Here is a 14,290-nt window from a genome sequence, read left to right on the forward strand (position 1 = left end):
TGGGATTCGAAACAATAACAGTCTTAATTTGATAGTGCAAACCCAACACCTTACTAACTGTGCTAACCAGACTGTGCATACCAGATGCCCAATTTATCAGAGATTTAAGTGAATAAGCTACAGTGTCCAAGGTACTTAACATAATATATTCTATGGGTGTCATAAGCAAGTCATTAGAATACTTTCCTACTAAATTTATAAGACATAAGCATTCAATATTTGAGTAAACAAAGAGAAAATAAAGCTATCTATTGAGTTTCACTAAAAAGTCGATTGAAAGACTTGACTATTGTTGTTAAAAGACATAGGCATTCATATTATAGAGCCACAAACCACACTAGTAAAATAAAAACATGATAACATGGGATTCGAACCAATGACAGTCTTAATTTGATAGTGCAAACCCAACACCTTACTAACTGTGCTAACCAGACTGTGCATACCAGACACACAATTTATCAGAGATTTAAGTGAATAAGCTACAGTGTCCAAGGTACTACACATAATATATTCTATGGGGTGTCATAAGCAAGTCATTAGAATACTTTCCTACTAAATTTATAAGACAAAAGCATTCAATATTTGAGTAAACAAAGAGAAAATAAAGCTATCTATTGGGTTTCACTAAAAAGTCCATTGGAAGACTTGACTATTGTTGTTAAAAGACATAGGCATTCATATTATAGAGCCACAAACCACACTAGTAAAATAAAAATATGATAACATGGGATTCGAAACAATAACAGTCTTAATTTGATAGTGCAAACCCAACACCTTACTAACTGTGCTAACCAGACTGTGCATACCAGATGCCCAATTTATCAGAGATTTAAGTGAATAAGCTACAGTGTCCAAGGTACTAAACATAATATATTCTATGGGTGTCATAAGCAAGTCATTAGAATACTTTCCTAATAAATTTATAAAACATAAGCATTCAATATTTTAGTAAACTAAGAGAAAATAAAGCTATCTATTGGGTTTCACTAAAAAGTCCATTGGAAGATTTGACTATTGATGTTAAAAGACATAGGCATTCATATTATAGAGCCACAAACCACACTAGTAAAATAAAAACATGATAACATGGGATTCGAACCATTGACAATCTTAATTTGATAGTGCAAACCCAACACCTCACTAACTGTGCTAACCAGACTGTGCATACCAGACACACAATTTATCAGAGATTTAAGTGAATAAGCTACAGTGTCCAAGGTATAAACATAATATATTCTATGCGGTGTCATAAGCAAGTCATTAGAATACTTTCCTACTAAATTTATAAGATATAAGCATTCAATATTTTAGTAAACAAAGAGAAAATAAAGCTATCTATTGGGTTTCACTAAAAAGTCCATTGAAAGACTTGACTATTGTTGTTAAAAGACATAGGCATTCATATTATAGAGCCACAAACCACACTAGTAAAATAAAAACATGATAACATGGGATTCGAACCAATGACAGTCTTAATTTGATAGTGCAAACCCAACACCTTACTAACTGTTCTAACCAGACTGTGCATACCAGACTCACAATTTATCAGAGATTTAAGTGAATAAGCTACAGTGTCCAAAGTACTAAACATAATATATTCTATGGGGTGTCATAAGCAAGTCATTAGAATACTTTCCTAATAAATTTATAAAACATAAGCATTCAATATTTTAGTAAACTAAGAGAAAATAAAGCTATCTATTGGGTTTCACTAAAAAGTCCATTGGAAGATTTGACTATTGTTGTTAAAAGACATAGGCATTCATATTATAGAGCCACAAACCACACTAGTAAAATAAAAACATGATAACATGGGATTCGAACCAATGACAGTCTTAATTTGATAGTGCAAACCCAACACCTTACTAACTGTGCTAACCAGACTGTGCATACCAGACACACAATTTATCAGAGATTTAAGTGAATAAGCTACAGTGTCCAAGGTACTAAACATAATATATTCTATGGGGTGTCATAAGCAAGTCATTAGAATACTTTCCTACTAAATTTATAAGACATAAGCATTCAATATTTGAGTAAACAAAGAGAAAATAAAGCTATCTATTGGGTTTCACTAAAAAGTCCATTGGAAGACTTGACTATTGTTGTTAAAAGACATAGGCATTCATATTATAGAGCCACAAACCACACTAGTAAAATAAAAACATGATAACATGGGATTCGAAACAATAACAGTCTTAATTTGATAGTGCAAACCCAACACCTTACTAACTGTGCTAACCAGACTGTTTATACCAGATGCCCAATTTATCAGAGATTTAAGTGAATAAGCTACAGTGTCCAAGGTACTAAACATAATATATTCTATGGGTGTCATAAGCAAGTCATTAGAATACTTTCCTAATAAATTTATAAAACATAAGCATTCAATATTTTAGTAAACTAAGAGAAAATAAAGCTATCTATTGGGTTTCACTAAAAAGTCCATTGGAAGATTTGACTATTGATGTTAAAAGACATAGGCATTCATATTATAGAGCCACAAACCACACTAGTAAAATAAAAACATGATAACATGGGATTCGAACCATTGACAATCTTAATTTGATAGTGCAAACCCAACACCTCACTAACTGTGCTAACCAGACTGTGCATACCGGACACACAATTTATCAGAGATTTAAGTGAATAAGCTACAGTGTCCAAAGTACTAAACATAATATATTCTATGGGGTGTCATAAGCAAGTCATTAGAATACTTTCCTAATAAATTTATAAAACATAAGCATTCAATATTTTTGTAAACTAAGAGAAAATAAAGCTATCTATTGGGTTTCACTAAAAAGTCCATTGAAAGACTTGACTATTGTTGTTAAAAGACATAGGCATTCATATTATAGAGCCACAAACCACACTAGTAAAATAAAAACATGATAACATGGGATTCGAACCAATGACAGTCTTAATTTGATAGTGCAAACCCAACACCTTACTAACTGTTCTAACCAGACTGTGCATACCAGACACACAATTTATCAGAGATTTAAGTGAATAAGCTTCAGTGTCCAAAGTACTAAACATAATATATTCTATGGGGTGTCATAAGCAAGTCATTAGAATACTTTCCTAATAAAATTATAAAACATAAGCATTCAATATTTTAGTAAACTAAGAGAAAATAAAGCTATCTATTGGGTTTCACTAAAAAGTCCATTGGAAGATTTGACTATTGTTGTTAAAAGACATAGGCATTCATATTATAGAGCCACAAACCACACTAGTAAAATAAAAACATGATAACATGGGATTCGAACCAATGATAGTCTTAATTTGATAGTGCAAACCCAACACCTTACTAACTGTGCTAACCAGACTGTGCATACCAGACACACAATTTATCAGAGATTTAAGTGAATAAGCTACAGTGTCCAAGGTACTAAACATAATATATTCTATGGGGTGTCATAAGCAAGTCATTAGAATACTTTCCTACTAAATTTATTAGACATAAGCATTCAATATTTGAGTAAACAAAGAGAAAATAAAGCTATCTATTGGGTTTCACTAAAAAGTCCATTGGAAGACTTGACTATTGTTGTTAAAAGACATAGGCATTCATATTATAGAGCCACAAACCACACTAGTAAAATAAAAACATGATAACATGGGATTCGAAACAATAACAGTCTTAATTTGATAGTGCAAACCCAACACCTTACTAACTGTGCTAACCAGACTGTGCATACCAGATGCCCAATTTATCAGAGATTTAAGTGAATAAGCTACAGTGTCCAAGGTACTAAACATAATATATTCTATGGGGTGTCATAAGCAAGTCATTAGAATACTTTCCTAATAAATTTATAAAACATAAGCATTCAATATTTTAGTAAACTAAGAGAAAATAAAGCTATCTATTGGGTTTCACTAAAAAGTCCATTGGAAGATTTGACTATTGTTGTTAAAAGACATAGGCATTCATATTATAGAGCCACAAACCACACTAGTAAAATAAAAACATGGTAACATGGGATTCGAACCAATGACAGTCTTAATTTGATAGTGCAAACCCAACACCTTACTAACTGTGCTAATCAGACTGTGCATACCAGGTGCACAATTTATCAGAGATTTAAGTGAATAAGCTTCAGTGTCCAAGGTACTAAACATAATATATTCTATGGGGTGTCATAAGCAAGTCATTAGAATACTTTCCTACTAAATTTATAAGACATAAGCATTCAATATTTGAGTAAACAAAGAGAAAATAAAGCTATCTATTGGGTTTCACTAAAAAGTCCATTGTAAGACTTGACTATTGTTGTTAAAAGACATAGGCATTCATATTATAGAGCCACAAACCACACTAGTAAAATAAAAACATGATAACATGGGATTCGAAACAATAACAGTCTTAATTTGATAGTGCAAACCCAACACCTTACTAACTGTGCTAACCAGACTGTACATACCAGATGCTCAATTTATCAGAGATTTAAGTGAATAAGCTACAGTGTCCAAGGTACTAAACATAATATATTCTATGGGGTGTCATAAGCAAGTCATTAGAATACTTTCCTAATAAATTTATAAGACATAAGCATTCAATATTTGAGTCAACTAAGAGAAAATAAAGCTATCTATTGGGTTTCACTAAAAAGTCCATTGGAAGATTTGACTATTGTTGTTAAAAGACATAGACATTCATATTATAGAGCCACAAACCACACTATTAAAATAAAAACATGATAACATGGGATTCGAACCAATGACAGACTTAATTTGATAGTGCAAACCCAACACCTTACTAACTGTGCTAACCAGACTGTACATACCAGGCCCACAATTTATCAGAGATTTAAGTGAATAAGCTACAGTGTCCAAGGTACTAAACATAATATATTCTATAGGGTGTCATAAGCAAGTCATTAGAATACTTTCCTACTAAATTTATAAGACATAAGCATTCAATATTTGAGTAAACAAAGAGAAAATAAAGCTATCTATTGGGTTTCACTAAAAAGTCCATTGAAAGACTTGACTATTGTTGTTAAAAGACATAGGCATTCATATTATAGAGCCACAAACCACACTAGTAAAATAAAAACATGATAACATGGGATTCGAACCAATGACAGTCTTAATTTGATAGTGCAAACCCAACACCTTACTAACTGTTCTAACCAGACTGTGCATACCAGACACACAATTTATCAGAGATTTAAGTGAATAAGCTACAGTGTCCAAAGTACTAAACATAATATATTCTATGGGGTGTCATAAGCAAGTCATTAGAATACTTTCCTAATAAATTTATAAAACATAAGTATTCAATATTTTAGTAAACTAAGAGAAAATAAAGCTATCTATTGGGTTTCACTAAAAAGTCCATTGGAAGATTTGACTATTGTTGTTAAAAGACATAGGCATTCATATTATAGAGCCACAAACCACACTAGTAAAATAAAAACATGATAACATGGGATTCGAACCAATGACAGTCTTAATTTGATAGTGCAAACCCAACACCTTACTAACTGTGCTAACCAGACTGTGCATACCAGACACACAATTTATCAGAGATTTAAGTGAATAAGCTACAGTGTCCAAGGTACTAAACATAATATATTCTATGGGGTGTCATAAGCAAGTCATTAGAATACTTTCCTACTAAATTTATAAGACATAAGCATTCAATATTTGAGTAAACAAAGAGAAAATAAAGCTATCTATTGGGTTTCACTAAAAAGTCCATTGGAAGACTTGACTATTGTTGTTAAAAGACATAGGCATTCATATTACAGAGCCACAAACCACACTAGTAAAATAAAAACATGATAACATGGGATTCGAAACAATAACAGTCTTAATTTGATAGTGCAAACCCAACACCTTACTAACTGTGCTAACCAGACTGTGCATACCAGACGCCCAATTTATCAGAGATTTAAGTGAATAAGCTACAGTGTCCAAGGTACTAAACATAATATATTCTATGGGGTGTCATAAGCAAGTCATTAGAATACTTTCCTACTAAATTTATAAGACATAAGCATTCAATATTTGAGTAAACAAAGAGAAAATAAAGCTATCTATTGGGTTTCACTAAAAAGTCGATTGAAAGACTTGACTATTGTTGTTAAAAGACATAGGCATTCATATTATAGAGACACAAACCACACTAGTAGAATAAAAACATGATAACATGGGATTCGAAACAATAACAGTCTTAATTTGATAGTGCAAACCCAACACCTTACTAACTGTGCTAACCAGACTGTGCATACCAGACGCCCAATTTATCAGAGATTTAAGTGAATAAGCTACAGTGTCCAAGGTACTAAACATAATATATTCTATGGGGTGTCATAAGCAAGTCATTAGAATACTTTCCTAATACATTTATAAAACATAAGCATTCAATATTTTAGTAAACTAAGAGAAAATAAAGCTATCTATTGGGTTTCACTAAAAAGTCCATTGGAAGATTTGACTATTGTTGTTAAAAGACATAGGCATTCATATTATAGAGCCACAAACCACACTAGTAAAATAAAAACATGATAACATGGGATTCGAACCAATGACAGTCTTAATTTGATAGTGCAAACCCAACACCTTACTAACTGTGCTAACCAGACTGTGCATACCAGACACACAATTTATCAGAGATTTAAGTGAATAAGCTACAGTGTCCAAGGTACTAAACATAATATATTCTATGGGGTGTCATAAGCAAGTCATTAGAATACTTTCCTACTAAATTTATAAGACATAAGCATTCAATATTTGAGTAAACAAAGAGAAAATAAAGCTATCTATTGGGTTTCACTAAAAAGTCCATTGGAAGACTTGACTATTGTTGTTAAAAGACATAGGCATTCATATTATAGAGCCACAAACCACACTAGTAAAATAAAAACATGATAACATGGGATTCGAAACAATAACAGTCTTAATTTGATAGTGCAAACCCAACACCTTACTAACTGTGCTAACCAGACTGTTTATACCAGATGCCCAATTTATCAGAGATTTAAGTGAATAAGCTACAGTGTCCAAGGTACTAAACATAATATATTCTATGGGTGTCATAAGCAAGTCATTAGAATACTTTCCTAATAAATTTATAAAACATAAGCATTCAATATTTTAGTAAACTAAGAGAAAATAAAGCTATCTATTGGGTTTCACTAAAAAGTCCATTGGAAGATTTGACTATTGATGTTAAAAGACATAGGCATTCATATTATAGAGCCACAAACCACACTAGTAAAATAAAAACATGATAACATGGGATTCGAACCATTGACAATCTTAATTTGATAGTGCAAACCCAACACCTCACTAACTGTGCTAACCAGACTGTGCATACCGGACACACAATTTATCAGAGATTTAAGTGAATAAGCTACAGTGTCCAAAGTACTAAACATAATATATTCTATGGGGTGTCATAAGCAAGTCATTAGAATACTTTCCTAATAAATTTATAAAACATAAGCATTCAATATTTTAGTAAACTAAGAGAAAATAAAGCTATCTATTGGGTTTCACTAAAAAGTCCATTGGAAGATTTGACTATTGTTGTTAAAAGACATAGGCATTCATATTATAGAGCCACAAACCACACTAGTAAAATAAAAACATGGTAACATGGGATTCGAACCAATGACAGTCTTAATTTGATAGTGCAAACCCAACACCTTACTAACTGTGCTAATCAGACTGTGCATACCAGGTGCACAATTTATCAGAGATTTAAGTGAATAAGCTTCAGTGTCCAAGGTACTAAACATAATATATTCTATGGGGTGTCATAAGCAAGTCATTAGAATACTTTCCTACTAAATTTATAAGACATAAGCATTCAATATTTGAGTAAACAAAGAGAAAATAAAGCTATCTATTGGGTTTCACTAAAAAGTCCATTGTAAGACTTGACTATTGTTGTTAAAAGACATAGGCATTCATATTATAGAGCCACAAACCACACTAGTAAAATAAAAACATGATAACATGGGATTCGAAACAATAACAGTCTTAATTTGATAGTGCAAACCCAACACCTTACTAACTGTGCTAACCAGACTGTACATACCAGATGCTCAATTTATCAGAGATTTAAGTGAATAAGCTACAGTGTCCAAGGTACTAAACATAATATATTCTATGGGGTGTCATAAGCAAGTCATTAGAATACTTTCCTAATAAATTTATAAGACATAAGCATTCAATATTTGAGTCAACTAAGAGAAAATAAAGCTATCTATTGGGTTTCACTAAAAAGTCCATTGGAAGATTTGACTATTGTTGTTAAAAGACATAGACATTCATATTATAGAGCCACAAACCACACTATTAAAATAAAAACATGATAACATGGGATTCGAACCAATGACAGACTTAATTTGATAGTGCAAACCCAACACCTTACTAACTGTGCTAACCAGACTGTACATACCAGGCCCACAATTTATCAGAGATTTAAGTGAATAAGCTACAGTGTCCAAGGTACTAAACATAATATATTCTATAGGGTGTCATAAGCAAGTCATTAGAATACTTTCCTACTAAATTTATAAGACATAAGCATTCAATATTTGAGTAAACAAAGAGAAAATAAAGCTATCTATTGGGTTTCACTAAAAAGTCCATTGAAAGACTTGACTATTGTTGTTAAAAGACATAGGCATTCATATTATAGAGCCACAAACCACACTAGTAAAATAAAAACATGATAACATGGGATTCGAACCAATGACAGTCTTAATTTGATAGTGCAAACCCAACACCTTACTAACTGTTCTAACCAGACTGTGCATACCAGACACACAATTTATCAGAGATTTAAGTGAATAAGCTACAGTGTCCAAAGTACTAAACATAATATATTCTATGGGGTGTCATAAGCAAGTCATTAGAATACTTTCCTAATAAATTTATAAAACATAAGTATTCAATATTTTAGTAAACTAAGAGAAAATAAAGCTATCTATTGGGTTTCACTAAAAAGTCCATTGGAAGATTTGACTATTGTTGTTAAAAGACATAGGCATTCATATTATAGAGCCACAAACCACACTAGTAAAATAAAAACATGATAACATGGGATTCGAACCAATGACAGTCTTAATTTGATAGTGCAAACCCAACACCTTACTAACTGTGCTAACCAGACTGTGCATACCAGACACACAATTTATCAGAGATTTAAGTGAATAAGCTACAGTGTCCAAGGTACTAAACATAATATATTCTATGGGGTGTCATAAGCAAGTCATTAGAATACTTTCCTACTAAATTTATAAGACATAAGCATTCAATATTTGAGTAAACAAAGAGAAAATAAAGCTATCTATTGGGTTTCACTAAAAAGTCCATTGGAAGACTTGACTATTGTTGTTAAAAGACATAGGCATTCATATTACAGAGCCACAAACCACACTAGTAAAATAAAAACATGATAACATGGGATTCGAAACAATAACAGTCTTAATTTGATAGTGCAAACCCAACACCTTACTAACTGTGCTAACCAGACTGTGCATACCAGACGCCCAATTTATCAGAGATTTAAGTGAATAAGCTACAGTGTCCAAGGTACTAAACATAATATATTCTATGGGGTGTCATAAGCAAGTCATTAGAATACTTTCCTACTAAATTTATAAGACATAAGCATTCAATATTTGAGTAAACAAAGAGAAAATAAAGCTATCTATTGGGTTTCACTAAAAAGTCGATTGAAAGACTTGACTATTGTTGTTAAAAGACATAGGCATTCATATTATAGAGACACAAACCACACTAGTAGAATAAAAACATGATAACATGGGATTCGAAACAATAACAGTCTTAATTTGATAGTGCAAACCCAACACCTTACTAACTGTGCTAACCAGACTGTGCATACCAGACGCCCAATTTATCAGAGATTTAAGTGAATAAGCTACAGTGTCCAAGGTACTAAACATAATATATTCTATGGGGTGTCATAAGCAAGTCATTAGAATACTTTCCTAATACATTTATAAAACATAAGCATTCAATATTTTAGTAAACTAAGAGAAAATAAAGCTATCTATTGGGTTTCACTAAAAAGTCCATTGGAAGATTTGACTATTGTTGTTAAAAGACATAGGCATTCATATTATAGAGCCACAAACCACACTAGTAAAATAAAAACATGATAACATGGGATTCGAACCAATGACAGTCTTAATTTGATAGTGCAAACCCAACACCTTACTAACTGTGCTAACCAGACTGTGCATACCAGACACACAATTTATCAGAGATTTAAGTGAATAAGCTACAGTGTCCAAGGTACTAAACATAATATATTCTATGGGGTGTCATAAGCAAGTCATTAGAATACTTTCCTACTAAATTTATAAGACATAAGCATTCAATATTTGAGTAAACAAAGAGAAAATAAAGCTATCTATTGGGTTTCACTAAAAAGTCCATTGGAAGACTTGACTATTGTTGTTAAAAGACATAGGCATTCATATTATAGAGCCACAAACCACACTAGTAAAATAAAAACATGATAACATGGGATTCGAAACAATAACAGTCTTAATTTGATAGTGCAAACCCAACACCTTACTAACTGTGCTAACCAGACTGTTTATACCAGATGCCCAATTTATCAGAGATTTAAGTGAATAAGCTACAGTGTCCAAGGTACTAAACATAATATATTCTATGGGTGTCATAAGCAAGTCATTAGAATACTTTCCTAATAAATTTATAAAACATAAGCATTCAATATTTTAGTAAACTAAGAGAAAATAAAGCTATCTATTGGGTTTCACTAAAAAGTCCATTGGAAGATTTGACTATTGATGTTAAAAGACATAGGCATTCATATTATAGAGCCACAAACCACACTAGTAAAATAAAAACATGATAACATGGGATTCGAACCATTGACAATCTTAATTTGATAGTGCAAACCCAACACCTCACTAACTGTGCTAACCAGACTGTGCATACCGGACACACAATTTATCAGAGATTTAAGTGAATAAGCTACAGTGTCCAAAGTACTAAACATAATATATTCTATGGGGTGTCATAAGCAAGTCATTAGAATACTTTCCTAATAAATTTATAAAACATAAGCATTCAATATTTTAGTAAACTAAGAGAAAATAAAGCTATCTATTGGGTTTCACTAAAAAGTCCATTGAAAGACTTGACTATTGTTGTTAAAAGACATAGGCATTCATATTATAGAGCCACAAACCACACTAGTAAAATAAAAACATGATAACATGGGATTCGAACCAATGACAGTCTTAATTTGATAGTGCAAACCCAACACCTTACTAACTGTTCTAACCAGACTGTGCATACCAGACACACAATTTATCAGAGATTTAAGTGAATAAGCTTCAGTGTCCAAAGTACTAAACATAATATATTCTATGGGGTGTCATAAGCAAGTCATTAGAATACTTTCCTAATAAAATTATAAAACATAAGCATTCAATATTTTAGTAAACTAAGAGAAAATAAAGCTATCTATTGGGTTTCACTAAAAAGTCCATTGGAAGATTTGACTATTGTTGTTAAAAGACATAGGCATTCATATTATAGAGCCACAAACCACACTAGTAAAATAAAAACATGATAACATGGGATTCGAACCAATGATAGTCTTAATTTGATAGTGCAAACCCAACACCTTACTAACTGTGCTAACCAGACTGTGCATACCAGACACACAATTTATCAGAGATTTAAGTGAATAAGCTACAGTGTCCAAGGTACTAAACATAATATATTCTATGGGGTGTCATAAGCAAGTCATTAGAATACTTTCCTACTAAATTTATTAGACATAAGCATTCAATATTTGAGTAAACAAAGAGAAAATAAAGCTATCTATTGGGTTTCACTAAAAAGTCCATTGGAAGACTTGACTATTGTTGTTAAAAGACATAGGCATTCATATTATAGAGCCACAAACCACACTAGTAAAATAAAAACATGATAACATGGGATTCGAAACAATAACAGTCTTAATTTGATAGTGCAAACCCAACACCTTACTAACTGTGCTAACCAGACTGTGCATACCAGATGCCCAATTTATCAGAGATTTAAGTGAATAAGCTACAGTGTCCAAGGTACTAAACATAATATATTCTATGGGGTGTCATAAGCAAGTCATTAGAATACTTTCCTAATAAATTTATAAAACATAAGCATTCAATATTTTAGTAAACTAAGAGAAAATAAAGCTATCTATTGGGTTTCACTAAAAAGTCCATTGGAAGATTTGACTATTGTTGTTAAAAGACATAGGCATTCATATTATAGAGCCACAAACCACACTAGTAAAATAAAAACATGGTAACATGGGATTCGAACCAATGACAGTCTTAATTTGATAGTGCAAACCCAACACCTTACTAACTGTGCTAACCAGACTGTGCATACCAGGTGCACAATTTATCAGAGATTTAAGTGAATAAGCTTCAGTGTCCAAGGTACTAAACATAATATATTCTATGGGGTGTCATAAGCAAGTCATTAGAATACTTTCCTACTAAATTTATAAGACATAAGCATTCAATATTTGAGTAAACAAAGAGAAAATAAAGCTATCTATTGGGTTTCACTAAAAAGTCCATTGTAAGACTTGACTATTGTTGTTAAAAGACATAGGCATTCATATTATAGAGCCACAAACCACACTAGTAAAATAAAAACATGATAACATGGGATTCGAAACAATAACAGTCTTAATTTGATAGTGCAAACCCAACACCTTACTAACTGTGCTAACCAGACTGTACATACCAGATGCTCAATTTATCAGAGATTTAAGTGAATAAGCTACAGTGTCCAAGGTACTAAACATAATATATTCTATGGGGTGTCATAAGCAAGTCATTAGAATACTTTCCTAATAAATTTATAAGACATAAGCATTCAATATTTGAGTCAACTAAGAGAAAATAAAGCTATCTATTGGGTTTCACTAAAAAGTCCATTGGAAGATTTGACTATTGTTGTTAAAAGACATAGACATTCATATTATAGAGCCACAAACCACACTATTAAAATAAAAACATGATAACATGGGATTCGAACCAATGACAGACTTAATTTGATAGTGCAAACCCAACACCTTACTAACTGTGCTAACCAGACTGTACATACCAGGCACACAATTTATCAGAGATTTAAGTGAATAAGCTACAGTGTCCAAGGTACTAAACATAATATATTCTATGGGGTGTCATAAGCAAGTCATTAGAATACTTTCCTACTAAATTTATAAGACATAAGCATTCAATATTTGAGTAAACAAAGAGAAAATAAAGCTATCTATTGGGTTTCACTAAAAAGTCCATTGAAAGACTTGACTATTGTTGTTAAAAGACATAGGCATTCATATTATAGAGCCACAAACCACACTAGTAAAATAAAAACATGATAACATGGGATTCGAACCAATGACAGTCTTAATTTGATAGTGCAAACCCAACACCTTACTAACTGTTCTAACCAGACTGTGCATACCAGACACACAATTTATCAGAGATTTAAGTGAATAAGCTACAGTGTCCAAAGTACTAAACATAATATATTCTATGGGGTGTCATAAGCAAGTCATTAGAATACTTTCCTAATAAATTTATAAAACATAAGTATTCAATATTTTAGTAAACTAAGAGAAAATAAAGCTATCTATTGGGTTTCACTAAAAAGTCCATTGGAAGATTTGACTATTGTTGTTAAAAGACATAGGCATTCATATTATAGAGCCACAAACCACACTAGTAAAATAAAAACATGATAACATGGGATTCGAACCAATGACAGTCTTAATTTGATAGTGCAAACCCAACACCTTACTAACTGTGCTAACCAGACTGTGCATACCAGACACACAATTTATCAGAGATTTAAGTGAATAAGCTACAGTGTCCAAGGTACTAAACATAATATATTCTATGGGGTGTCATAAGCAAGTCATTAGAATACTTTCCTACTAAATTTATAAGACATAAGCATTCAATATTTGAGTAAACAAAGAGAAAATAAAGCTATCTATTGGGTTTCACTAAAAAGTCCATTGGAAGACTTGACTATTGTTGTTAAAAGACATAGGCATTCATATTACAGAGCCACAAACCACACTAGTAAAATAAAAACATGATAACATGGGATTCGAAACAATAACAGTCTTAATTTGATAGTGCAAACCCAACACCTTACTAACTGTGCTAACCAGACTGTGCATACCAGACGCCCAATTTATCAGAGATTTAAGTGAATAAGCTACAGTGTCCAAGGTACTAAA

This window comes from Pseudophryne corroboree, chromosome 1 (assembly GCF_028390025.1).
Source record: "Pseudophryne corroboree isolate aPseCor3 chromosome 1, aPseCor3.hap2, whole genome shotgun sequence".
Lineage (NCBI taxonomy): Eukaryota > Metazoa > Chordata > Amphibia > Anura > Myobatrachidae > Pseudophryne > Pseudophryne corroboree.